Source organism: Salmo salar, chromosome 21, assembly GCF_965601325.2.
Source record: "Salmo salar chromosome 21, fSalSal1, whole genome shotgun sequence".
Lineage (NCBI taxonomy): Eukaryota > Metazoa > Chordata > Actinopteri > Salmoniformes > Salmonidae > Salmo > Salmo salar.
The window spans coordinates 12,299,682-12,326,651 of NC_138311.1; the positions used below are offsets into that span (position 1 = coordinate 12,299,682).

Sequence of the window (26,970 nt, forward strand, 5' to 3'; positions counted from 1 at the left end):
GATTAAAAAAAAGAACAGAGACCAAACGCCGTTTGACCAAGTACGGCCTTATAAATCAGTGTACACCAGTGTTTAAGCCTACTCTCAAGAAGCTTGATCTTGCAAGCTAGACACTTAGCTAGCAAGTTAGCAAACCAAATGTATAGCTGGAGCCCTGGGCTGGAGAAAATGTATTGGGCACATAGATACAGATAGTTACACTTATCGTAATAAGATATTTTAGCTGGCAAACATTAGTAGTGAACTTCAAGTGTAACTTGATCACTTCTCTTGCGCTGCACAACTATTGATCGTCATGTTATAATTTGGGGACGTTATTGAAAATCATACCGTGGGTATTTCGAAAATACCCCGGTATACAGTATTACCACCCAGGTCTACTCACTAGCACAGTCAATTTCCTCTGAGAGTCGAGTTTCTTTAATCCAATGATATCCAAAGGTCAAAGTGTGTGAGGTAGCTCGATTGCACATGACGCAATGGAGCAATTGAGGAGTGCAGGGGAGCACGTCACAAACGGTAGAGAGCCAGGGATGTACCACACACACCACCGCTGCCGCGGTCAGCCGTGATCAATAGAGTAATGGAGTGGTGGTGCATAGGCAGTGGAAACTATCGTACGGTGCAGAGTGGGGAAAACATGACCCAGACACCCCCCCCCCCTACGGCAATTTAGGAGGGAGGGAAGACGGGGAATGTTTTGGGAGGTTGTTACCAACTGTCCCAATATACAGCAGGCACAACATGACAGTCAAAACAACGTACATTGTCTGGGAGCTGTGATATGAATACAAAAGGTCTGTTTTGCGAAAGAGACGTTATCTCGATGACGCCACACTGTGAAAATAAAAAAGACAAAAGCCCCCGGGGGAAAAAAATGCAAAAAAAGTCACACGCACACGCTGTTTAAACATGATCAGTATAGCAGAGTGGGAAACAAATGTGCTTTGCAGTAATCAAACCTCCCAGTTCATATCTGTCTTTACTGGACCGGGTGAGAACCTGTGGAGAAGGTGGGATGCGTTTGACTGTGTGTGTTAGCCAGGAGGGGATGTGTGTGGAGGTTTGTGTTAGAGGTGTGCCCGCCCGTGCGTGTTTTATCTCCTGCGGGACACAATCTGCTATGATGACGGCTCACATTTTCCCCAAGCAAAATGCTCCAACAGCTCCAACTGATCAATAAAAATGCACAACGCTTTTATATTTAGATGAAAAGAACAGCAAAAAACCCTGTTGCATTGTTTCGTTTCTCATCCCGTCTTAAAAGCTAATCATTGCACCAGCCACCAGCATCCCAATAGACAGACTGGGCACATGACGGACAGATACAGAATGGGAAACCTTTGTTCTGGTAGCTTGATTGCACTGGACGCAATGGAGCAATTGAGTGCAGGGCGCACGTCAAACGGTAGAGACACAGGACATACGCTGAGAAAGCGGAGAACCAAAAAAAAAATTGAGCTAACTCCTAAGCAGAGTGGGGGAAAATTGCCTACCCTAAGCAGTGGGGGAAACAACTATAAAAAGTGGACCTACCGTGAGACAGGGAGGAGAGTTGGAAGTTACTTCTCTGGATTTCACTCTGCGTTGACTTCAAGAGAGAGGAAGGGGGGGGGGGGGGGGGGGGTGAAAGAGAGAGGGGAGGGGAGGGGAGGAGAGAAAGGGGAGGATAGAGTGAGAGAGATAGAACACAGCAAGTTAGGATGAGCAAGCCTTGTATAACATCATTATACATTCAGTGCATACATAACACTGCCTCATTGGGATGCATGCAAAGAAGTCTACATCCGACGGACCAGGAGGAGAGGCGTATTATAACAGCTAGCAATTCAGCGAATGTGCCTTTAAGACTGCATATCGAACTTGAAATTAGATAGACTAATTTAATTAGTTTAAACGTCAATGGCTTCTCAGATTCACCGGTTACGTCCCAAATGGCACCCTATTCCCTGCGTAGTGCATTGCTTTTGATCAGAGCCCTATGGTCCCTGGTCCAAAGCACTGCACTTTATATGGTACAGAGTGTCTTTTGAGACACAGCCATACTGTAGCAAACAGAGGTGTTTCTTCACCAGGCGCTGTCAACATGTCAGAATGGGGTCTATTTTTGCGTGCAGCACTAATGGTATCGAGGCGTTACACAGCCACGCATATTTCTACACCACTGGTGAATGGGCTCGTTTGAAAATGAAGTGTGAACACCCAAACACACATTTATTTTTTTCACCGCACGCCCACACACACACACACACACACACACACACACACACACACACACACACACACACACACACACACACACACACACACACACACACACACACACCACCACACACACACACACACACACACACACACACACACACACACACACACACACACACACACAGGATCTTGGGACCAGTGTCCTGGTATAAATCTTGGTCTTGGCTCCTTAGTCTTTGGTTTACAAACCATAGGCAACCCAATTTGAAGAAGACAATGCTCTCTGATTATTGGCTGGTCACTCCAAACCCATTGGAATCCTCACCCAGTTTTAAAAAGGTGGAAGCCCTCAATGGCAATGTCTATACCAAGACAAGTCCGCTATGTACTCTACGGTTGACACTGTTGCCAAAATAAATGATAGTAAAGTGATCATTTAAACATCTAACATAATTAATTAGATGGATAAGTCATTCAATTAATCAACAAGTTTCAGATTCATACAATTAACATTGAACGTCTTACAGAGAACAATAGTGATGATATTTCTCTAAATTCAATAAAAGTTTTGAAATTGTTAAATTGGTATGCAAATAAAATGTCTAAAATGAGTGTGTAATAGAAGGTTAATCAACATGATTACTGTGCATGGTTCTCTCTTTACTGCAACTTTTCCACTATGTTTCACTAGTGACAAATTTAGTTGGGTGTTGGGTTGTTACGGTGACCGTATTACCGCCACACCGGCGGTCACGAGTCACGATAGCAGTTAAATTCCACGTGACCGTTTAGTCACGGAAATTATGTTTCTCCAAGCTCTGATCCTGCGGATGGTCATTAGTAGCCTACCAAACTTGCTAACTGCCTGGTACTCAGCACTCTATTGTCCCTCTAATCACTCTGACATCAATGCAAATGTGATCAAAAACCTAATCAAACACCTCATGAGAGCCAATGAGCTCATGTTGCGCAACATTTCTATAGGCTATGCAATTGCGAGAGAAAACAGAGTGATGGCCTCTATTAAAAGGGGGAGGATTCCATCAGCTTTCTATAGGCTTTCCTAATATTAAGCACAGTGCTTATTTACAACAGGAGTATAGACTACCTGGCTGGCATGAAAATGAATCACGGGAAAAGCATCCTCCATTTGCTTTTTTTTCCCCGCTGTCCCTGTTTCAAGACAGGTGCATGATAATGGTCCATTCTAAATCAAAACAATTATCACAATTAATTTAGTATTGTAACGTCTGCTTCCAACTCACACTCTCAAACACGTAGATCCCCTGAACGCAGCTCACTTTCCAGCCCACTTTCCAGCTCACACTCTCAAACACATATATCCCCTGAACGCAGGTCACTCTCCAGATCCCAATCACCTGAATTCTGATCACCTGTTCAGACACCTGTATGTCATTATCACACACTATTTAGTTCAGTTCTTTGCACCCCGTCATTGTGAGGTATTGTTTGTTTTGTGACACACGTATAGTCGGAGCGCTGTTTTTCCGTAATTGAATCCTCCCGTGTATGATAGTTTTGGCTGTCTCACTAACGACGCCTTTTGCCTGTTCCCTGCCTGTGCTTTAGCCTAACGAATTTCATGTTATCGAAATATTGCCTGATCTTCTGGGCGACGTTACTAGCTTTTTTCCCTGGCTGTACTGTTGCCTTTTTGGACCCTAGGTGTATGACCTTCTGCCTGCCCCTTGACCCAGCTACCTGCCTCTGTTGGCTGACGAAAAGTACATTTGGACAGTTCTTCCAATATCTTCAATGTGCGCCCCGGAATTGGATAAGGACGCACGCAGTTGCTACCCCGATGACGTGACAGGCATCGGCTAATAAGAATTCAGCTGTCTGAGAGAGCAATGTGAGTGAGAGGTGCTTCGGAGCACGCAGCTGGGAGCAGGGAATTAAAATGATTATATTCAGGCTAAGGGCACAACGGCCAGCGGCCGCAAAAGGCCTGGATTTTTGGGGGGAGGGGGGGGGCATTACGGCCTCACAAAGGCGATGCCGCTGGGAAATTCGAGGCATTATCAGGTGCTTATGAAATTGTGAATGAGGAACTGATGAAATGTGTGCAGCCTGCGCAAACAACAAAGCAGAGCTCATGCCTTTCATGCAACAAATCATCATTAAAAGGCGCAACATGCAGCCTTAGAATGTATTAAAAATACAAACGTTAAAGCGGCATAAATAACTCTAAATTGAGCATATAGGAAGACCTGTTTCTTTGTTAACCGCTCAACACAGAATAGCCGCAAGGGCGCACTCTCTCAGAAATCTTTGGTGGAAAACCCCCTTTCTGTTTTATTCAGCTATGTTCAATTGCACTCTTCATACTATGAAATAATATAAAATAATGCCACAGAATTCAAAGAAAATCTTGTCTGGTAAATTAACTAGTGAAGCCCACAGCCACATGGCATAGTCAGATCATGGCCTAACATAAGGACAAGGAGTATGCTATTCTATTCTTCTGAAATATACACTGCTCAAAAAAATAAAGGGAACACTTAAACAACACAATGTAACTCCAAGTCAATCACACTTCTGTGAAATCAAACTGTCCACTTAGGAAGCAACACTGATTGAAAATAAATTTCACATGCTGTTGTGCAAATGGAATAGACAACAGGTGGAAATTATAGGCAATTAGCAAGACACCCCCAATAAAGGAGTGGTGCTGCAGGTGGGGACCACAGACCACTTCTCAGTTCCTATGCTTTCTGGCTGATGTTTTGGTCACTTTTGAATGCTGGCGGTGCTTTCACTCTAGTGGTAGCATGAGACGGAGTCTACAACCCACACAAGTGGCTCAGGTTGTGCAGCTCATCCAGGATGGCACATCAATGCGAGCTGTGGCAAGAAGGTTTGCTGTGTTTGTCAGCGTAGTGTCCAGAGCATGGAGGCGCTACCAGGAGACAGGCCAGTGCATCAGGAGACATGGAGGAGGCTGTAGGAGGGCAACAACCCAGCAGCAGGATCGCTACCTCTGCCTTTGTGCAAGGAGGAGCAGGAGAAGCACTGCCAGAGCCCTGCAAAATGACCTCCAGCAGGCCACAAATGTGCATGTGTCTGCTCAAACGGTTGGAAACAGACTCCATGAGGGTGGTATGAGGGCCCGACGTCCACAGGTGGGGGTTGTGCTTACAGCCCAACACCGTGCAGGACGTTTGGCATTTGCCAGAGAACACCAAAATTGGCAAATTCGCCACTGGCGCCCTGTGCTCTTCACAGATGAAAGCAGGTTCACACTGAGCACGTGACAGAGTCTGGAGACGCCGTGGAGAACGTTCTGCTGCCTGCAACATCCTCCAGCATGACCGGTTTGGCGGTGGGTCAGTCATGGTGTGGGGTGGCATTTCTTTGGGGGGCCGCACAGCCCTCCATGTGCTCGCCAGAGGTAGCCTGACTGCCATTAGGTACCGAGATGAGATCCTTAGACCCCTTGTGAGACCATATGCTGGTGCGGTTGGCCCTGGGTTCCTCCTAATGCAAGACAATGCTAGACCTCATGTGGCTGGAGTGTGTCAGCAGTTCCTGCAAGAGGAAGGCATTGATGCTATGGACTGTCCCGCCCGTTCCCCAGACCTGAATCCAATTGAGCACATCTGGGACATCATGTCTCGCTCCATCCACCAACGCCACGTTGCACCACAGACTGTCCAGGAGTTGGCGGATGCTTTAGTCCAGGTCTGGGAGGAGATCCCTCAGGAGACCATCCGCCACCTCATCAGGAGCGTGCCCAGGAGTTGTAGGGAGGTCATACAGGCACATGGAGGCCACACACACTACTGAGCCTCATTTTGACTTGTTTTAAGGACATTCCATCAAAGTTGGATCAGCCTGTAGTGTGGTTTTCCACTTTAATTTTGAGTGTGACTCCAAATCCAGACCTCCATGGGTTGATAAATTGGATTTCCATTTATTATTTTTGTGTGATTTTGTTGTCAGCACATTCAACTATGTAAAGAAAAAAGTATTTAATAAGATTATTTATTTCATTCAGATCTAGGATGTGTTGTTTAAGTGTTCCCTTAATTTTTTTGAGCAGTATATTTTCTTCCTATCATGTTTCTTTAGACCGGTCTAAAACACATAATGGATTAATTGTGATGGTGTAGGATATGGATTTATTAGACTTTTTAAAATGTAGATGTTCCAAAGGTCTGCATCAGTGGCTTGTAGGCTGTGTGTGGAAGCCAGGAGATGCTAAATGTGTTTATGTTAATTACGGTCAATTACCATGAAACCGGCAGTTATTTGCTTTGACAATCACCGGCTGACAAAATTTCATGACGGCCATAGCCCTAGATGGGTGGTAAGGAATTCAGGTAATATGTCAAATATGCAATACAAACAAAGTGTGGGAGTACTGGTACATACAGTGCCTTCCATATTTTGTTACGTTACAGCCTTATTCTAAAATGGATTTAAAAAAAAAATAATTTACTCATCAAACCACACAATACCCCATAATGACAAGGCAAAAATGATTTTTATATATTTTTTTGCTGATTTATATATATTTTTAAACTGAAATATAACATTTACCTAAGTATTCAGATCCTTTACTCAGTACTTTGTTGAAGCACCTTAGGCAGTGATTACAGCCTCGGGTCTTCTTGGGTATGACGCTACAAGCTTGGTACACCAGTATTTGGGGAGTTTCTCCCATTCTTCTCTGCAGATCCTCTCAAGCTCTGTCAGATTGGATGGGAAGCGCAGGTGCACAGCTATTTTCAGGTCTCTCCAGAGATGTTCGATCGGGTTCAAGTCCGGGCTGTGGCTGGGCCACACAAGCTCACAGAACGGGACCGCCAAGTGCTGAAGCGCGTAAAAAGTTGTCTGTCCTCGGTTGCAACACTCACTATCGAGTTCCAAACTATCTCTGGAAGCAACGTCAGAACAAGAACCGTTTGTCGGGAGCTTAATGAAATGGGGTTCCATGGCCGACCAGGCGCACACATGCCAAGCGTCGACTGGAGTGGTGTAAAGCTCGCCGCCATTGGACTCTGGAGCAGTTCTCTGGAGGGATGAATCACGCTTCACCATCTGGCAGTCCGACGGACTAATCTGGGTTTGGCAGATGCTAGGAGAACAGTACCTGCCCGAATGCACAGTGCCAACTGTAAAGTTTGGTGGAGGAGGAATAATGGTCTGGGGCTGTTTTTCATGGTTCAGGCTAGGCCCCTTAGTTCCAATGAAGGAAAATCTTAACGCTACAGCATACAATGACATTCAAGACGATTCTGTGCTTCCAACTTTGTGGCAACAGTTTGGGGAAGGTCCTTTCCTGTTTCAACATGACAACGCCCCCGTGCACAAAGTGAGGTCCATACAGAAATAGTTTGTTGAGATCAGTGTGGAAGAACATGACTGGCCTGCACAGAGCCCTGACCTCAACCCCATTGAACACCTTTTGGATGAATTGGAACACCGACTGCGAGCCAGGCCTAATCCCCCGACATCAGTGCCCGACTAATGCTCACATGGCTGAAAGGAAGCAAGTCCCCGCAGCAACGTTCCAACATCTAGTGGAAAGCCTTACCAGAAGAGTGGAGGCTGTTATAGCAGCAAAGGTGGGATCAACTCTATATTAATATCCATGATTTTAGAATGAGATGTTCGACAGGTGTCCATACACTATATGACCAAAATTATGTGGACACCTGCTCGTCGAACATCTCACTCCAAAATCACGGGCATTAATATGGAGTTGGTCCTCTCTTCTGGAAAGGCTTTCCACTAGTGGGCACATAGTCTGTCTTCTCGCTCAGATCTGCCTATGGCGGTCTCTTTCAATAGCAAGGCTATCCTCACTAAGTCTGTACATAGTCAATGGTTTTCTTAATTTGGGGTCAGTCAAAGTGGGCAGGTATTCTGCTACTGTGTACTCTCTGTTTAGGGCCAGATAGCGTTCCAATTTGCTCAGTTATTTTTGGTTGATTCTGTCCAATGTGTCAAATAGTTATCTTTTTGCTTTCTCATAATTTGGTTGTGAGAATAATGTGTTTCTGTCGTGGGGCTTTGTGGGGTCTGTTTGTGAACAGAGCCCTAGAACCAGCTGGCTGAGCTTTTGGGGGGGTTGAATGTGTGTGCATCGCCTTTAGGTGGTTGAAGAATTGAACAGCTCTTTTCTGGATTTTGATAACTATAGTATTCATTCTGCTCTGTATGCATTATTTGGTGTTTGCGTTTTACACAAAGTATATTTTTGCAGAATTCTGCCATGAAGAGTCTCAATTGGGTCTTTGTCCCATTTGGTGAATTATTGGTTGGTGAGTGGACCCCAGACCTCACAACCAGGGCAGAGGAAGGCAGAGGTAGGTGTAATTATCTGTGTGTTTTAGGGCAACAGTGTCTAGATAGAATTTGTATTTGTTGTCTTGGCTACTGGACATTTTTTGGAACACCATTATTTTTGTCTTACTGAGATTCACTGTCACGGCCCAAGTCTGACAGAAACTGTGCAGAACAGAAGATCTACAGTGCCTTGCAAAAGTATTTCCCCCCATGGCGTTTTTCCTATTTTGTTAATTACAACCTATAATTTAAATAGATTTTTTATTTGGATTTCATGTAATGGACATACATTAAATAGTCCAAATTGGTGAAGTGAAATGAAAAAAATTACTTGTTTCAAAAATCAAAAATTCAATTAAAACGGAAAAGTGGTGCGTGCATATGTATTCACCCCCTTTGCTATGAATCCCCTAAATAGATCTGGTGCAACCAATTATCTTCAGAAGTCACATAATAAGTTAGATGGTACACAAGTAGACTTTATTTAAGTGTCACATGATCTGTCACATGATCTAAGTATAAATATACACACACTGTTCTGAAAGGCCCCAGAGTCTGCAACACCAGTAAGCAAGGGGCACCACCACCATGAAGACCAAAAAGCTCTCCAAACAGGTCAGGGACAAAGTTGTGGAGAAGTACAGATCAGGGTTGGGTTATAAAAAAATATCAGAAACTTTGAACATCCCACAGAGCACCGTTAAATCCATTATTAAAATATGGAAAGAATATGGCACCACAACAAACCTGCCAAGAGAGGGCTGCCCAACAAAACTCCTGGACAAGGCAAGGAAGCCATTAATCAGAGAGGCAACAAAGAGACCAAAGATAACCCTGAAGGAGCTGCAAAGCTCCACAGTGGAGATTGGAGTATCTGTCCATAGGACCACCTTAAGCCATACACTCCACAGAGCTGGGCTTTACAGAAGAGTGGCCAGAAATAAGTCATTGCTTAAAGAAAAAAAATAAGCAAACACGTTTGGTGTCTGCCAAAAGGCATGTGGGAGACTCCCCAAACATATGGAAGAAGGTACCCTGGTCAGCTGAGACAAAAATGTTGCTTTTTGGCCATCAAGGAAAACGCTATGTCTGGCGTAAACCCAACACCTCTCATCACCCCAAGAACATCATCCCCACAGTGAAGGATGGTGGTGGCAGCATCATGCTCTGGAGATGTTTTTCCATCGGCAAAGACTGGGAAACTGGTTAGAATTGAAGGAATGATGGATGGCGCTAAATACAAGGAAACTCTTGAAGGAAACCGGTTTCAGTCTTCCAGAGATTTGAGACTGGGACGGAGGTTCACCTTCCAGCAGGACAATGACCCTAAGCATACTGCTAAAGCAACACTCGAGTGGTTTAAAGGGAAACATTTAAATGTCTTGGAATGGCCTAGTCGAAGCCCAGACCTCAATCCAATTGAGAATCTGTGGTATGACTTAAATATTGCTATACACCAGAGGAACCCATCCAAATTGAAGGAGCTGGAGCAGTTTTACCTTGAATAATGGGCAAAAATCCCAGTGGCTAGACATGCCAAGCTTATAGAGACATTCCCCAAGAGACTTGCGGCTGTAATTGCTGCAAAAGGTGGCTCTACAAAGTATTGACTTTTGGGGGGGGGGAATAGTTATGCACGCTCAGGTTTTATGTTTTTTTTTTTTGTCTTGTTTCTTGTTTGTTTCACAATAAAAAATGTTGCATCTTCAAAGTGGTAGGCATGTTGTGTAAATCAAATGATACAAACCACTCAACAATCTATTTTAATTCCAGCTTGTAAGGCAACAAAATAGGAAAAATGCCAAGGGGGGTGAATACTTTCACAAGCCACTGTAGGTGCTGCTGTAGGCCCTCTTTGGTTGGGGAGAGAAGCACTAGATCTGTAAACAGCAGACATTTGATTTCTGAGTCCAGTAGAGTTGGGTGCTGCAGACTGTTCTAGTGCCCTTGCCAATTCATTGATATATATGTTGAAGAGGGTGGGGCTCAAGCTGCATCCCTGTCTCACCCCACGGCCTTGAGGAAAGAAATCTGTGTGTTTATTATTTGTGTACATTGATTTTATAATGTCATATGCTTTACCCCAACACTACTTTCTATCAATTTGTATAGCAGACCCTAATGCCAAATTGAGTCAAAAGTTTTTTTGAAATCAACAAAACATGAGAAGACTTCGCTTTTGTTTTGTTTTATTTGTTTGTCAATCAGGGTGTGCAGGGTGTATACATGGTCTGTGGTACATTATTTTGGTAAAAAGCCAATTTGACATTTGCTCAGGACATTGTTTTCACTGATTACATTTTGGAGTCTGCTGTTGATGATACTGCAGGGGATTTTCCAAGATTGCTGCTGATGCTTATTCCACGGTAATGATTGGGGTCAAATTTGTCTCCACTTTTGTGGATTTGGGTGATCAGGCCTTGGTTCCAAATATTAGGGAAGATGCCAAGCTGAGGGTAATGTTGAAGAGTTTAAGAATAGCCCATTTGAATTTGTGGTCTGCATATTTTATCATTTCGTTTAGTATACCATCAACACCACAGGCTTTTTTGGGTTGGAGGGTTTATATTTTGTCCTGTACATTTTAGAATAAGGCTGTAACGTAACAAAATGTGGAAAAAGTCAAGGGGTCTGAATACTTTCCGAATGCACTGTATATGTTTTTACTCTTGGTTCCTTGTTATATGGCGGAAAAGGTTGGAGAAGTGGTTTCTCCATACATCTGAATTTAAGATAGATAGCTCTTCGTGTTGTTTTTTTGTTTAGTGTGTACCAATTTTCAGAGGTGATTTGATTCTATGGATTCGTCAATCACAATGAGCTTTTTTCTGTCATGCTGTTCCTTCTTTTTTCTTTGTATATTTCTGTATTGTTTTAGTGTTTCACCATAGCGAAGGTGTAAGCTAAGGTTTTCTGGTTCTCTGTGTTTTTGGTTGGAAAGGTTTCTCAATTTCTTTCGTAGGTTTTTACATTCTTCATCAAACCATTTCGTTGTTAGTTATCTTAGGTTTTCTGCTGGAAATAAAATGTGATACGATTTTATATGTTAGCTTCCTACTGCTAAGTTTACACCTTCACTATTGCAGGAAAACATTTTGTCCAGGAAGTTGTCAAAGAGGGATTGGATTTGTTGTTGGCCAATTGTTTTTTGGTAGGTTTCTACACTACCCTCCTTCCATCTATAGCATTTCTTAAGTTTGTTTGGCTTCGATACTTCATGGTTGATTTTTGCTCTGTTCAAGTAGATTGTGATTTTGCTGTGATCTGATAGTGGTGTCAGTGGGCTGACTGTGAACATTGGGTTGAGGTTGGTGATAAAGTAGTCTTCAGTACTAGTGTCAAGAGATGAGCTATAGAGGTACCTACAGTAGGAGTCCCCTCGAAACCTACCATTGACTATGTACATACCCAGCGTGCGACAGACCTGCAGGAGTTGTGACAGATTTTTGTTGGTTATGTTGTATTAGTTGTGTCTAGGGGGGTATATGGGGGAGTGAATGCTGTCACCTCCAGTTGGATGTTTGTCCCCCTGTGTGCTGAGGGTGTCAGGTTCTTGTCCATTTCTGGCATTTAGGTCACCACAGATTAGTACATGTCCCTAGGTCTGGAAATTATTGATCTCCCCTCTAGAATGGAGAAGCTGTCTACATTAAAATATGGGGATTCTAGTGGGGGATATAGGTAGCACACAGGAGGACATTTTTTTTCATTTCCTTTTGAATTTCTAGCCAAATGTAAAATGTTTTGAATAATTTAATTGGCACACCCTGATCTGGTTCACCTGTCCTTCAGACTGTCTCCACCCCTCCAGGGGTCGCTTATTATCCCCGGTGTATATGTCCCTGTGTTTCCTGTCTCTCTGTGCCAGTTCGTCTTGTTTGCCAAGTCAACCAGCGTTTTCCTTGCTCCTATTTTTCCCAGTCCGTTTGATTCTAGTCCTTCTGGTTTCGACCCGTGCCTGTCCTGACTCCGAACCCGCCTGCCTGACCACTCTGCCTGTTCTGACTACCAGCCTGCCTATCCCCTTGTACTCTTTTGGACTCAGATCTGGTTTCTGACCCCTGCCTGGCCTGACCTTGAGACTGCCTATCGTCTGGTGCTGTTTGGACTCTGACCTGGTTTATGAACTCTCGCCTGTCCCCGACCTGCCTTTGCCTACTCCTTTTGTTATAATAAATATCAGAGCTTAACCATCTGCCTCCTGTGTCTGCATTTGGGTCTCACCTTGTGAGTTAGGTCTGCTTTATACCAAATTAGTATACTCCCTGAGCCCCTTCCCTGTTTTGGATGTTCATCTCTCTGTAACGTAGAGGGCAACCAGTGGATCCATCTCCTCTATACCATGTTTCTTGTAGGATGAGACTGTCTGTATTTCTAATTTATTTGGTGAAGTCCAGGTTCCTTCTCTTTAGATCAGAGACAGATGCCCTCCGGCCTTGGATATTCCAGGATGAGATAGTGAAGGCTTTGTGTTCCACAAAGTGTCCAATGTTGTCAGACCAGTAAGTGTGAGCAGAGCCTGCGGAGCATCTGATACACTAGCCCAAGCCAATGGCATGTAAGAGTGGGGGTTGGGCCTGTTTGCCTGCTCACGGCCTCCCTCACCTCGCCTTCTCCCTCTGTCCAGTCTATCACTCTCTTTCTCTCCAGTCTCTCTCACTCCAGTCAATTCAATTGGCTTTATAGGCATGACGTAACAATGTACATATTGCCAAAGCTTACTTTGGAGAGTTACAATATAAACATAATTAATAATAATAATCAATATTATCAATGGGACAACATTAACAACAATAACCAAGGGTAAAAATAACCATACATTGAACAATAACAATAAGCATAAAGGACACGTGCAAGTTGGTTGGTCTGTCAGACACTGTACCTTATCTTATAGCAGGCAGCAATGTAGTGCGCTGCCAACCCACAGCTCTCTGTGTCTTGACAGGTAGCCTATCCTCATCAGAGAGGTCTTTGAAACCTTGAATAAGGGTTCCAAATTTGGGGAAATGAAACTCTCTAGTTGTTTTATATTTTTGACATTTTGTCAGGAAATGCAGCTCTGCCTCGGGTTTTGCTGTGGTGCAGTGGTTGCACAGCCTTTCCTCGACATGGATGTTTCCCTGTGTCCACCCTTCTCAATGGCAAGGCTGTGCTCACTGAGCCTGTGCTAAGGTTTTGCTCTCAGTCTCTCTCTCAAGTCTCTCTCCGGTGTTTTAGTCTCTCCCTCCGGTGTTTTAGTCTCTCCCTCCGGTGTTTTAGTCTCTCACTCCGGTCTGTCAGTCTCACTCCGGTCTGTCAGTCTCTCTCCGGTCTGTCAGTCTCTCTCCGGTCTGTCAGTCTCTCTCTCCAGTCTGTCAGTCTCTCTCTCCAGTCTGTCAGTCTCTCTCTCCAGTCTGTCAGTCTCTCTCTCCAGTCTGTCAGTCTCTCTCTCCAGTCTGTCAGTCTCTCTCTCCAGTCTGTCAGTCTCTCTCTCCAGTCTGTCAGTCTCTCTCTCCAGTCTGTCAGTCTCTCTCTCCAGTCTCTCTCTCCAGTCTGTCAGTCTCTCCAGTCTGTCTCTCCAGTCTGTCTCTCCAGTCTGTCTCTCCAGTCTGTCTCTCAGTTCTCTCCAGTCTCTCCAGTCTCTCCAGTCTCTCCAGTCTCTCAGTTCTCTCCAGTCTCTCAGTTCTCTCCAGTCTCTCAGTTCTCTCCAGTCTCTCAGTTCTCTCCAGTCTCTCAGTTCTCTCCAGTCTCTCAGTTCTCTCCAGTCTCTCAGTTCTCTCCAGTCTCTCAGTTCTCTCCAGTCTCTCAGTTCTCTCAGTTCTCTCAGTTCTCTCCAGTCTCTCCAGTCTCTCCAGTCTCTCAGTTCTCTCCAGTCTCTCAGTTCTCTCCAGTCTCTCAGTTCTCTCCAGTCTCTCAGTTCTCTCCAGTCTCTCCAGTCTCTCAGTTCTCTCCAGTCTCTCAGTTCTCTCCAGTCTCTCAGTTCTCTCCAGTCTCTCAGTTCTCTCCAGTCTCTCAGTTCTCTCCAGTCTCTCAGTTCTCTCCAGTCTCTCAGTTCTCTCAGTTCTCTCAGTTCTCTCCAGTCTCTCCAGTCTCTCAGTTCTCTCCAGTCTCTCAGTTCTCTCCAGTCTCTCAGTTCTCTCCAGTCTCTCAGTTCTCTCCAGTCTCTCTCTCCATTCTCTCAGTCTTTCCAGTCTCTCTCTCCAGTCTCTCAGTTTCTCTCTAGTCTCTCAGTTCCTCTCTCTCCTGTCTCCCTCTGTCTCTCTTCAGTCTCTCTCTAGTCTCTCTCTCCAGTCTCTCAGTTTCTCTCTCTAGTCTCTCAGTTCCTGTCTCCCCCTCTCTCTCTCTGTCTCTCTCCAATCTCTCAGTCTCTAAGTTTCTCTCTCCAGTCTCTCAGTTTCTCTCTCTAGTCTCTCAGTTCCTCTCTCTCCTGTCTCCCTCTGTCTCTCTATCTAGTCTCTCCTTCTAGTCTCTCTCACCAGTCTCAGTGTCTCTCCCCAGTCTCACTCCCCAGTCTCTCTCTCTCTAGTCTCTCCAGTCTCTCTAGTCTCTCCATCTCCAGTCTATCAGTCTCTCTCTCTATTCTCTCTCTCTAGTCTCTCCAGTCTCTCTCTAGTCTCTCCCGTCTCTCTCTCCAGTCTCTCTCCCGTCTCTCTCTCTCTCTAGTCTCTCCAGTCTCTCTCTCTCTAGTCTCTCTCTCTCTAGTCTCTCTAGTCTCTCTCTCTCTAGTCTCTCTCTCTCTAGTCTCTCTAGTCTACCAGTCTCTCCGTCTCTCTCTATAGTCTCTCCAGTCTCTCTCTCTAGTCTCCCCAGTCTCTCTCTCTAGTCTCCCCAGTCTCACTCCCCAGTCTCACTCTCTAGTCTCTCCAGTCTCTCTCTCTAGTCTCTCCATCTCCAGTCTATCAGTCTCTCCATCTCCAGTCTCTCACTCCAGTCTCTCACTCCAGTCTCTCACTCCAGTCTCTCTCTCCAGTCTCTCAGTCTCTCAGTCTCTCCAGTCTCTCCAGTCTCTCCAGTCTCTCAGTTCTCTCAGTTCTCTCCAGTCTCTCAGTTCTCTCCAGTCTCTCAGTTCTCTCCAGTCTCTCAGTTCTCTCCAGTCTCTCCAGTCTCTCCAGTCTCTCAGTTCTCTCAGTTCTCTCAGTTCTCTCAGTTCTCTCAGTTCTCTCAGTTCTCTCCAGTCTCTCAGTTCTCTCCAGTCTCTCAGTTCTCTCCAGTCTCTCAGTTCTCTCCAGTCTCTCAGTTCTCTCCAGTCTCTCAGTTCTCTCCAGTCTCTCAGTTCTCTCCAGTCTCTCAGTTCTCTCCAGTCTCTGTTCTCTCCAGTCTCTGTTCTCTCCAGTCTCTCTCTCCATTCTCTCAGTCTTTCCAGTCTCTCTTTCCAGTCTCTCAGTTTCTCTCTAGTCTCTCAGTTCCTCTCTCTCCTGTCTCCCTCTGTCTCTCTCTAGTCTCTCTCTCCAGTCTCTCAGTTTCTCTCTCTAGTCTCTCAGTTCCTGTCTCCCTCTCTCTCTCTCTGTCTCTCTCCAATCTCTCAGTCTCTAAGTTTCTCTCTCCAGTCTCTCAGTTTCTCTCTCTAGTCTCTCAGTTCCTCTCTCTCCTGTCTCCCTCTGTCTCTCTATCTAGTCTCTCCTTCTAGTCTCTCTCCCCAGTCTCACTCCCCAGTCTCTCTCTCTCTAGTCTCTCCAGTCTCTCTCTCTCTAGTCTCTCTAGTCTCTCCATCTCCAGTCTATCAGTCTCTCCGTCTCTCTCTCTATTCTCTCTCTAGTCTCTCCAGTCTCTCTCTAGTCTCTCCCGTCTCTCTCTCTAGTCTCTCCAGTCTCTCTCCCGTCTCTCTCTCTCTCTCCAGTCTCTCTCTCCTAGTCTCTCTCACCAGTCCCAGTCTCTCTCCCCAGTCTCACTCCCCAGTCTCTCCAGTCTCTCTCTCTCTAGTCTCTCTATCTCCAGTCTATCAGTCTCTCCGTCTCTCTCTCCAGTCTCTCTCTCTAGTCTCTCTCCAGTCTCTCTCTCCTGTCTCTCCAGTCTCTCTCCTGTATCTCTCTCTCTAGTCTCTCCCGTATCTCTCTCTCTAGTCTCTCCCGTATCTCTCTCTCTCGTCTCTCCAGTCTCTCTCTCGTCTCTCCTTCTAGTCTCTCTCACCAGTCCCAGTCTCTCTCCCCAGTCTCTCTCCCCAGTCTCACTCCCCAGTCTCTCTCTCTCTAGTCTCTCCAGTCTCTCTCTCTAGTCTCTATCTCCAGTCTATCAGTCTCTCCGTCTCTCTCTCCAGTCTCTCTCTCCCGTCTCTCCAGTCTCTCTCCTGTATCTCTCTCTCTAGTCTCTCCCGTATCTCTCTCTCTAGTCTCTCCCGTATCTCTCTCTCTAGTCTCTCCCGTATCTCTCTCTCTCGTCTCTCCAGTCTCTCTCTCTAGTCTCTCCTTCTAGTCTCTCTCACCAGTCCCAGTCTCTCTCCCCAGTCTCACTCCCCAGTCTCACTCTCTAGTCTCTCCAGTCTCTCTCTCTAGTCTCTCCAGTCTCTCTCTCTAGTTTCTCTAGTCTCTCCATCTCCAGTCTATCAGTCTCTCCATCTCCAGTCTATCAGTCTCTCCATCTCCAGTCTATCAGTCTCTCACTCCAGTCTCGCACTCCAGTCTCGCACTCCAGTCTCGCACTCCAGTCTCGCACTCCAGTCTCGCACTCCAGTCTCGCACTCCAGTCTCGCACTCCAGTCTCTCACTCCAGTCTCTCACTCCAGTCTCTCTCACCAGTCTGTCTCTCTCCCCAGTCTCTCTCCCCAGTCTCTCTCCCCAGTCTCTCTCCCCAGTCTCTCTCCCCAGTCTCTCTCCCCAGTCTCTCCCTCCAGTCTCTCCCTCCAGTCTCTCCAGTCTCTCCCTCCAGTCTCTCTAGTCTCTCCCTCCAGTCTCTCTAGTCTCTCTCTACAGTCTCTCCAGCCTCCCTCTCCAGTCTCTCAGTGCCTCTCTCCAGTCTCTCAGTGCCTCTCTCCAGTCTCTCAGTGCCTCTCTCCAGTCTCTCTCTCCAGTCTTTCTCATCAGTCTCTCTCTCTAGTCTCTCCAGTCTCTCTCTAGTCTCTCCAGTCTCTCTCTCTCTCTCTAGTCTCTCCAGTCTCTCTCTAGTCTCTCCAGTCTCTCTCTAGTCTCTCCAGTCTCTCTCTCTCTAGTCTCTCTAGTCTCTCTCTAGTCTCTCCAGTCTCTCTCTAGTCTCTCCAGTCTCTCTCTCGTCTCTCCAGTCTCTCTCTCGTCTCTCCAGTCTCTCTCTCGTCTCTCCAGTCTCTCTCTCGTCTCTCCAGTCTCTCTCTCGTCTCTCCAGTCTCTCTCTCGTCTCTCCAGTCTCTCTCTAGTCTCTCCATCTCCAGTCTATCAGGCTCTCCATCTCCAGTCTATCAGTCTCTCCATCTCCAGTCTATCAGTCTCTCTCTCTACAGTCTCTCTCTACAGTCTCTCTCTCTAGTCCCTCCAGTCTCCAGTCTCTCTCTCTCCAGTCTCTCTAGTCTCTCGCCAGTCTCTCTCTCCAGTCTCTCTCTAGTCCCTACAGTCAATGTCTCTCTCTCTAGTCTCGCTCTCCTTGAAAATCTCTCTCGCTTCAGTCCCTCTACCTCTCCCTCCAGTCTCTGTCTCCAGTCTCTCTGTCTCTATTCTCGCTCTCTCTAGTCTCCAGTCTCTCTCTCTTCAGTCTCTCTCCAGTCTCTCTAGACATTCCCAGTCTCACCAGTCTCTCTCACCAGTCTCTCAGTCTCTCTCTCCAGTCGCAAAAACCATCAAGCGCTATGATGAAACCGCCACAGGAAAGGAAGACCCAGAGTTATCTCTGCTGCAGAGGATACATTCATTAGAGTTAACTGCCCCTCAGATTGTAGCCCAAATAAATGCTTCAGAGTTCAAATAACAGACACATCTCAACATCAACTGTTCAGAGAAGACTGCGTGAATCAGGCCTTCATGGCCGAATTGCTGCAAAGACACCACTACTAAAGGACACCAATAAGAAAAAGAGACTTACTTGGGCCAAGAAACACAAGCAATGGACGTTAGACCGGTGGAAATCTGTTCTTTGATCTGATGTGTCCAAATTTGAGATTTTTGGTTCCAACCACCGTGTCTTTGTGAGACGCTGAGTAGGTAAACGGATGATCTTCGCATGTGTGGTTCCCACTGTGAAGCATGGAGGGGGAAGTGTGATGGTGCTTTGCTGGTGACACTGTCAGTGATTTATTTAGAATTCAAGGCACACTTAACCACCACAGCATTCTGCAGGGATACGCCATCCCATCTGGTTTGGGCTTAGTGGGACTATCATTTGTTTTTCAACAGGACAATGACCCAAAACAAACCTCCAGGCTGTGTAAGAGATTTTTGACCAAGAAGGAGAGTGATGGAGTGCTGCATCAGATGACTTGGTCTCCACAATCACCCAACCGCAACCCAATTGAGATGGTTTGGGATGAGTTGGACGGCAGAGTGAAGGAAAAGCAGCCAACAAGTGCTCAGCATATGTGGGACCTCCTTCAAGACTGTTGGTAAGGCATTCCTCATGAAGCTGGTTGAGGGAATGCCAAGAGTGTGCAAAGCTGTCATCAAGGCAAAGGGTGGCTACTTTGAAGAATTTGTTTAACACTGTTTTGGTTACAACATGATTCCATATGTGGTTATTTCACACTTTTGATGTCTTCACTATTATTCTACAATGTAGAAAATAGTCAAAATAAAGAAAACTCCTTAAATGAGTAGGTGGGTCCAAACCTGTGACTTTGTCAGTTTATCAATGTTTGATTTTTTTTCAAATTCTTTGTGGATCTGTGTAATCTGAGGGAAATATGTGTCTCTAATATGGTCATACAAATGGCAGGAGGTTAGGAAGTGCAGCTCAGTTTCCACCTCATTTGTGGGCAGTGTGTACATAGCCTGTCTTCTCTCGAGAGCCAGGTCTGCCTACGGCGGCCTCTCTCAATATCTGTAAACAGTCAAAGCTTTCCTAAATTTTGGGACAGTCACAGTCGTCAGGTATTCTGCCACTGTGTACTCTCTGTTTAGGTCCAAATAGCATTCTAGTTGGCTCTGTTGTTTTGGTAAATTCTTTCCAACGTGTCAAGTAATTATCTTTTTGTTTTCTCGTGATTTGATTGGGTCTAATTGTGTTGCTGTTGTGGGGCTCTGTGGGGTCTGTTTGTGTTTGTGAACAGAGCCCCAGAACCAGCTTGCTTAGGGGACTCTTCTCTAGGTTCACTCTCTGTAGGTGATGGTTTTGTTATGGAAGGTTTGGGAATCACTTCCTTGTAGGTGGTTGTAGAATTTAACATCTATTTTCTGGATTTTTATCTCTCTCTCTCCCTCTCTCTCTCTCTGTGTGTGTATCCTCTGTCCTAATTATAGCTTGCCCATTAATCAGCTAAAGCTGTAATTATAACACTTCCAACATGTAATCTGATTGTGAAGAATGATAAAAATCCCGCTGTACTCCCCTGGTTGGGGAGAGAGGGAGGAGAAGGGAGAGGGTGGGTGTAAAATGATTTGCTCTTCATTCTCTGTGGAGCACATTTTGATTACAGACACACAAACAAACAAACGTGTGGCGTGGCAATCTGATTTGATTTAGCACAGCAGTGGTGCCGGGGGAAGGTGTGTGTGTGTGTAGTGTTGTTAATCTATTTGAAGCGACAGAATTATGAGTTCAGCTCTGACGAAATGCGGCCTCCACATGTTGAATCACAACGTCTTCCTTGTCCCCTCTCATCTGTGTGTGTGTGTGTGTGTGTCATAAACAGCCCACGCCCTGTGTGTGTCAGGGAGAGAGAGACCGTGATTGAGAGAGTGTTTTGCTAGATCTGTTTCAATCTATTCTGATCAAAATAAAGAGGGGGTCTATATCAAAATCTATATCAACATCTACCACTCATGAAAACTGCTTTGAGGAGCAAGACAAGACAACAACAAAACATTACATAATTCTCCCATTCGATCCACTGGAGCCACCGTGGCTAACCTGTGGAACGAGTTAACCTCTCTAGGGTATGTGGGACGAAATCGTCCCACCTACTCAACAGCCAGTGGAATCCCGTGGCGCGATATTCAAATACCTTAGAAATGCTATTACTTCAATTTCTCAAGCATATGACTATTTTACACCATTTTAAAGACAAGACTCTCGTTAATCTAACCACACTGTCCGATTTCAAAAAGGCTTTACAACGAAAGAAAAACATTAGATTATGTCAGCAGAGTACCCAGCCAGAAATAATCAGACACCCATTTTTCAAGCTAGCATATAATGTCACATAAACCCAAACCACAGCTAAATGCAGCACTAACCTTTGATGATCTTCATCAGATGACACTCCTAGGACATTATGTTATACAATACATGCATGTTTTGTTCAATCAAGTTCATATTTATATCAAAAACCAGCTTTTTACATTAGCATGTGACGTTCAGAACTAGCATACCCACTGCAAACTTCCGGTGAATTTACTAAATTACTCACGATAAACGTTCACAAAAAACATAACAATTATTTTAAGAATTATAGATACAGAACTCCTTTATGCAATCGCTATGTCCGATTTTAAAATAGCTTTTCGGCAAAAGCACATTTTGCAATATTCTGAGTAGATAGCTCGCCATCACGGGCTAGCTATTTTGACACCCACCAAGTTTGGCACTCACCAAACTCAGATTTACTATAAGAAAAATTGGATTACCTTTGCTGTTCTTCGTCAGAATGCACTCCCAGGACTTCTACTTCAATAACAAATGTTGGTTTGGTTCAAAATAATCCATAGTTATGTTCAAATATCCTCTGTTTTGTTTGTGCGTTCAAGACATTATCCGAAGGGTAACGAAGGGTGACGCGCCGGCGCGTATCGTGACAGAAAAATTCTAAATATTCCATTACCGTACTTCGAAGCATGTCAAACGCTGTTTAAAATCAATTTTTATGCGATTTTTCTCGTAAAAAAACGATAATGTTCCGACCGGGAAACCCTGTTTTCGTTCAAAGACAAAAAAATCTAAAATGGACTCTTCACGTGCACGCGTGCGCCAGTCTCATTGTTCTCAGATCGACCACTTACCAAATGCGCTACTGTTTTTCAGCCATGGCCTGCAAAATCATCATTCAACGTTCTGCCGCCTTCTGGGAGCCTATGGGAGCCGTAGGAAGTGTCACGTTACAGCAGAGATCCTCAGTTTTCAATAAAGAGAGTGTAGAAGGCCAAGAAATGGTCAGAGAGGGCACTTCCTGTTTGGAATCTTCAGGTTTTTGTCTGCAATATGACTTCTGTTATACTCACAGACACCATTCAAACAGTTTTAGAAACTTTAGGGTGTTTTCTATCCAAATCAAACAATTATATGCATATTCTAGTTTCTGGGCAGTAGTAATAACCAGATTAAATCGGGTACGTTTTTTATCCGGCCGTGCAAATACTGTCCCCTACCCTAGAGAGGTTAACGAGTTGAGTGGATTTGACGAGCGAAGGGAAACACAAACAGTCCTCTGGGCCAAACACCAAGGGCTAAACACACGATATTGATATTTGCGTCAGCTGTCCGATAATGTACTTCAGCACCAACGTTATTGACGCCGTCTCCCAGTGCGGTTTTACAGTAATAAGCAGAGAGCAGAAAGACAAAAAGGGAAGGGGAAAATAGAAAGAGTGAGGGAAGAGAGAGAAAGCTGGGTGAACTGGTCAGCAATTCTGACATACCTAAGCAACCTAAAAAAAAAACATCGTATTTTTGATGTGAATGACCTCGGTATCTACGCTTATAAACATAGGGGCTACGGTCAAATCACTATGAACTACTGCAGGCTATTGAGGAGCCGTGTGCTCTGTGTTGTGCTCTGCATGTGATTCGGCCACAGGCCCCTGTTTTCAGTGTGTGTGTGTGTGTGTGTGTGTGTGTGTGTGCACGTGAAGGTCTGAGTCAGCCAGCCTTAGACCACAATCACAACCAGGGTGGCGAGAGGGGGAAGAAGAGACTGTAGGAGGTGGAGAAGGAGAGAATGAGGGAGGGGGATGGATTCAGTGGGGTTGGGTTAAATGTGGAAGACACATTTCAGTTGAATACATTCAGTTGGACAACTGACTAGGCATGGGATGGGAAGAGGGCGGGAGAGAAAGACAGGGGGATGGGGCTGACAAAGTGGTCTGGAGCTGCCAGTCTGTGGGGTGCCAGAGGCAGGAGTGGCAGGCTGGCTAGCCGTGTGCTCGGACCCCCTAGCAAGAGGTATGCCCTCTCACACAGATCTGGTTACACACGATCTACACACGCTGGCACACAGGCATGCACACACACACTTTACACATTTGCCACTATTCACGGACACAGGCAGCATGACAAACACACATGATATTACAGCACACTGTAGGCGTACTGACACGAGGCCCTCGCGTGAACACGCACCGGCACACACAGAGACGCATACGTTACTAACACATGGGGTGTTGTGCTAGTCCCAGCTGGAATGTGATCAGCCACAGAGCATTGAACCCGGCAGCCAGCTACACTCACAGCCACCTGAGCTTCTTCTTGAAAAGTGTGTGTGTGTGTGTGTGCGCGCGCGCGCGCGTCTGTACATGTCCCTTGTGATGCTTTTCAAGTTCAGTGTAGTTTATGAGGATCCCCATTAGTTACTGGACATGCAGCTGCTACTCTTCCTGGGGTCCATAAGTATAGGGGCAAAATGGAGGAGCAATTCAGCGGGATGGACACGAGGCGTATGTGGCATGGGCTTTTTAACGATCACGGATTACAAAATGAAAGCCAGTCACGTCGCGGACACCTACGCCACCTTACTGGACGACCTAGACACCCTTTCCTCATGTTTCGAGCATAACAACTCTGAGCTGCCTAGGAGAGCCCTAGAAGACAACAAGGGCTATGTGCTTACGGTCTCCACGGAGGGCGAATGTAAGTCCTTCAAGTGTGTTAACCGTCGCAAGGCTGCCGCCCAAACAGCATCCCTAGCAGCGCCCTCCGAGCATGTGCAGACCAGCTAGCTGTTATGTTTTCTGACATCTTCTCTCTCTCTCTAGCTCAGGCCGTTATCCCCACCTGCTTCAAGATGTCCACAATCAACCCCTGTGCCCAAGAAAGGGAAAGTAAGTGAACTGAATGACTAACGACCCGTAGCACTCACTTCTGTCATCATAAAGTGCTTTGAAAGGTACATTACCTCCTCCACACTGATCCTCAACATGGGGGCCCCACAAGGGTGTGTCCTCAGTCCCCTCGTGTATTCCCTGTATACACACAGGTTTTCCAACTCCATCATCATGTCCGCTGATGACACAACAGTAGTAGGCCTCATTACCAACAACGACAAAACGGCCTATAGAGAGGAGGTAGCCACTCTGATGGCCAGTTAAACAACCTCTCCCTCAATGTCTGCAACACAAAGCAGCTGATTGTGGACTTCAGGATGAACTAGGCTGGGCACGCACCCATCCTCATCAACAGAACGCCATGGAGACGGTGAAAAACTTCAAGTCCCTTTGCGTACACATCTCCAAGGAGCTAAAATTGTCAATTCACACGGACACGATGAAGGCACAACAGCGACTTTTCAACCTCTGGATGCAGAAGAAATTCTGCCTGTCCTCGAGGGCCCTCACAGTGTTCTACAGGAGCACCATCGAGAGCATACTGTCGGGCTGAATCACAGCCTGGTACGGCAACTTCACCGCCGCTGACCGCATGGTGCTACAGAGGGTGGTACGTGTAGCCGATTGCACCATTGGGTGCTCACAGCCTGCCCTCCAGGACACCTACAACACCAGACGTCGCTGGAAGGCCAAGAAGATCATTAAGGACCTCAGCCACCAGAGCCACGGCCTGTTCTCCTCGCTTCCATCACTCAGACGCGGGCAGTATAGGAGAATCATGGCAACAACAAACAAAAAATGTCGGACTGGCCAATAGCTTCTACCTCTAGACTATCAGGCTGCTGAATGGCCACCATTAGGCAGCTACCTGCTCCCCGGACTTCCAAAATAAGAGTTATATACTGGAAAGAGACAACAAAAATACTACACATATACAGTGAGCTCCAAAAGTATTGGGATAGTGACACATTTTTTGAACTCCAGCACTTTGGATTTGAAATGAAACAATGACTATGATTAAAGTGCAGACTGTCAGGTTTGATTTGAGGGTATTTCCACCCATATCGAGTGAACCGTTTAGAAATTACAGCACTTTTTGTGTATAGCCTCCCCATTTGAAGTGACCAAAATTATTTGGACAAATTCACTTATTATGTGTATTAAAGTAGTAAAAAGTGTAAAAAGTATTTGGTCTCATATTAACCTGTTGGGTCTAGGGGGCAGCATTTGCACGTCTGGATAAAAAAAATGTACCCGATTTAATCTGGTTACTAATCCTACCCAGTAACTAGAATATGCATATACTTATTATATATGGATAGAAAACACTCTAAAGTTTCCAAAACTGTTTGAATGGTGTCTGTGAGTATAACAGAACTCATTTGGCAGGCAAAACCCTGAGACATTTTCTGACAGGAAGTGGATACCTGATGTGTTGTATTGACTTTAAACCTATCCCATTGAAAAACACAGGGGTTTAGGAATATTTTGGCACTTCCTATTGCTTCCACTAGATGTCACCAGCCTTTACAAAGTGTTTTGAGTCTTCTGGAGGGAGATCTGACCGAACAAGAGCCATGGAACGGTGATGTCCCATTAGACACCTGGCGCGCTACTTCATGTTGGGTACCCTCGTTCCAATACGTTATAAAAGACTATGCATTCGTCCACCTTGAATATTATTCATGTTCTGGTTAAAAAAGGCCCTAATGATTTATGCTATACAACGTTTGACATGTTTGAACGAACGGAAATATATTTTTTCCCCTCGTTCATGACGAGAAGTCCGGCTGGCTTACATCATGTGCTAACGAGACGGAGATTTTTGGACATAAATGATGAGCTTTTTTGAACAAAACTACATTCGTTATGGACCTGTGATACCTGGAAGTGACATCTGATGAAGAGAATCAAAGGTAATGGATTATTTACATAGTATTTTCGATTTTAGATCTCCCCAACATGACGTCTAGTCTGTATCGCAACGCGTATTTTTCTGGGCACAGTGCTCAGATTATTGCAAAGTGTGATTTCCCAGTAAGGTTATTTTTAAATCTGGCAAGTTGATTGCGTTCAAAAGATGTAAATCTATAATTCTTTAAATGACAATATAATATTTTACCAATGTTTTCTAATTTTAATTATTTAATTTGTGACGCTGACTTGACTGCCGGTTATTGGAGGGAAACGATTTCCTCAACATCAATGCCATAGTAAAACGCTGTTTTTGTATATAAATATCAACTTGATAGAACTAAAAATGCATGCATTGTCTAACATAATGTCCTAGGAGTGTCATCTGATGGAGATTGTAAAAGGTTAGTGCATCATTTTAGCTGGTTTTATGGTTTTGGTGACCCTGTCTTTGACTTGACAAAACATTACACACAACTCTTGTAAATGTACTGTCCTAACATACTCTAAATTTATGCTTTCGCCGTAAAACCTTTTTGAAATCGTAAAACGTGGTTAGATTAAGGAGATGTTTATCTTTCAAATGGTGTAACATAGTTGTATTTTTGAAAAATTTGAATTTTGACATTTATTTGGATTCAAATTTGCCGCTCTTGAAATGCACCTGCTGTTGATGGAGTGCACCACGGGTGGCACGCTAGCGTCCCACCTAGCCCCAAGATGTTAACAGCACGCAACGACTACATCAAGGCTGTGACCCTACAGACTCGTTGGATGCATTTGCTATGTGTTTTGGTTGCGTTTCAGATTATTTTGTTTCCCCAAAAGAAATGAATGGTAAATCATGTATTTTGTCATTTTGGAGTCCCTTTTACTGTAAATGACAATATCATTTCTTTCTAAACTGTTTTACATTAATGTGGACGCTCCCATGATTATGGAGAACCCGGAATGAAACGTGAATAGTGATGAGTGCGAAAGTTAGACACACAAATATCATACCTCGCACCATTACAATATCAGGGAAGGTTATGTTCGGGCGGTATGATAATTGTACGCCGGTAAGATTCGGAAATCAAGCACCGCAATAACAATCTAACAAACATCTCCGAAGCAAAGACCTAAAAGATGGTATCCAATCCTATTTTCCCTTTGAAATGGATCCCCACACTCTAACTCTCCCCACGTGACTGCAGTTGACCAAAGCCAAATACGAAGACGAAGCAGAGGCCTAAAGTGTTCGCAAGGCAAAGCTTTTACATGAGTCTGAGTCAATGGGCCTTATCCTGCTCTTCCTCTCCACTTAAGAGAAACTGAAAACATATGTAGCGGAAAATGGCTGCATTTGGTCTGATAAAATGCCTGGCTGGAATAGAGAGGGAGTGTGTGAGTTAGCAAGGTGGGTGTGAGTGAGTGAGTGAGTGAGTGAGTGAGCAAGAGAGCTGTGAAAATGAATGAATGTGTCATATGA

General features: G+C 45.1%; 1 protein-coding gene across 2 annotated transcripts in view; it reads right to left on the reverse strand.

Annotated features, from left to right (window-relative positions):
• adarb1b (adenosine deaminase RNA specific B1b) overlaps window positions 1-26,970 on the reverse strand; it is a 190,697-nt gene that overhangs the window by 88,176 nt on the left and 75,551 nt on the right. The window contains exon 3 of one of the 2 annotated variants that reach the window (XM_045704425.2): window positions 1,537-1,582. The gene's annotated coding sequence lies outside the window, so the exon portion shown is untranslated. Of the gene's footprint in view, window positions 1-1,536; window positions 1,592-26,970 lie in introns of both variants that reach the window. The other variant, XM_014164287.3, reaches the window with a different exon arrangement.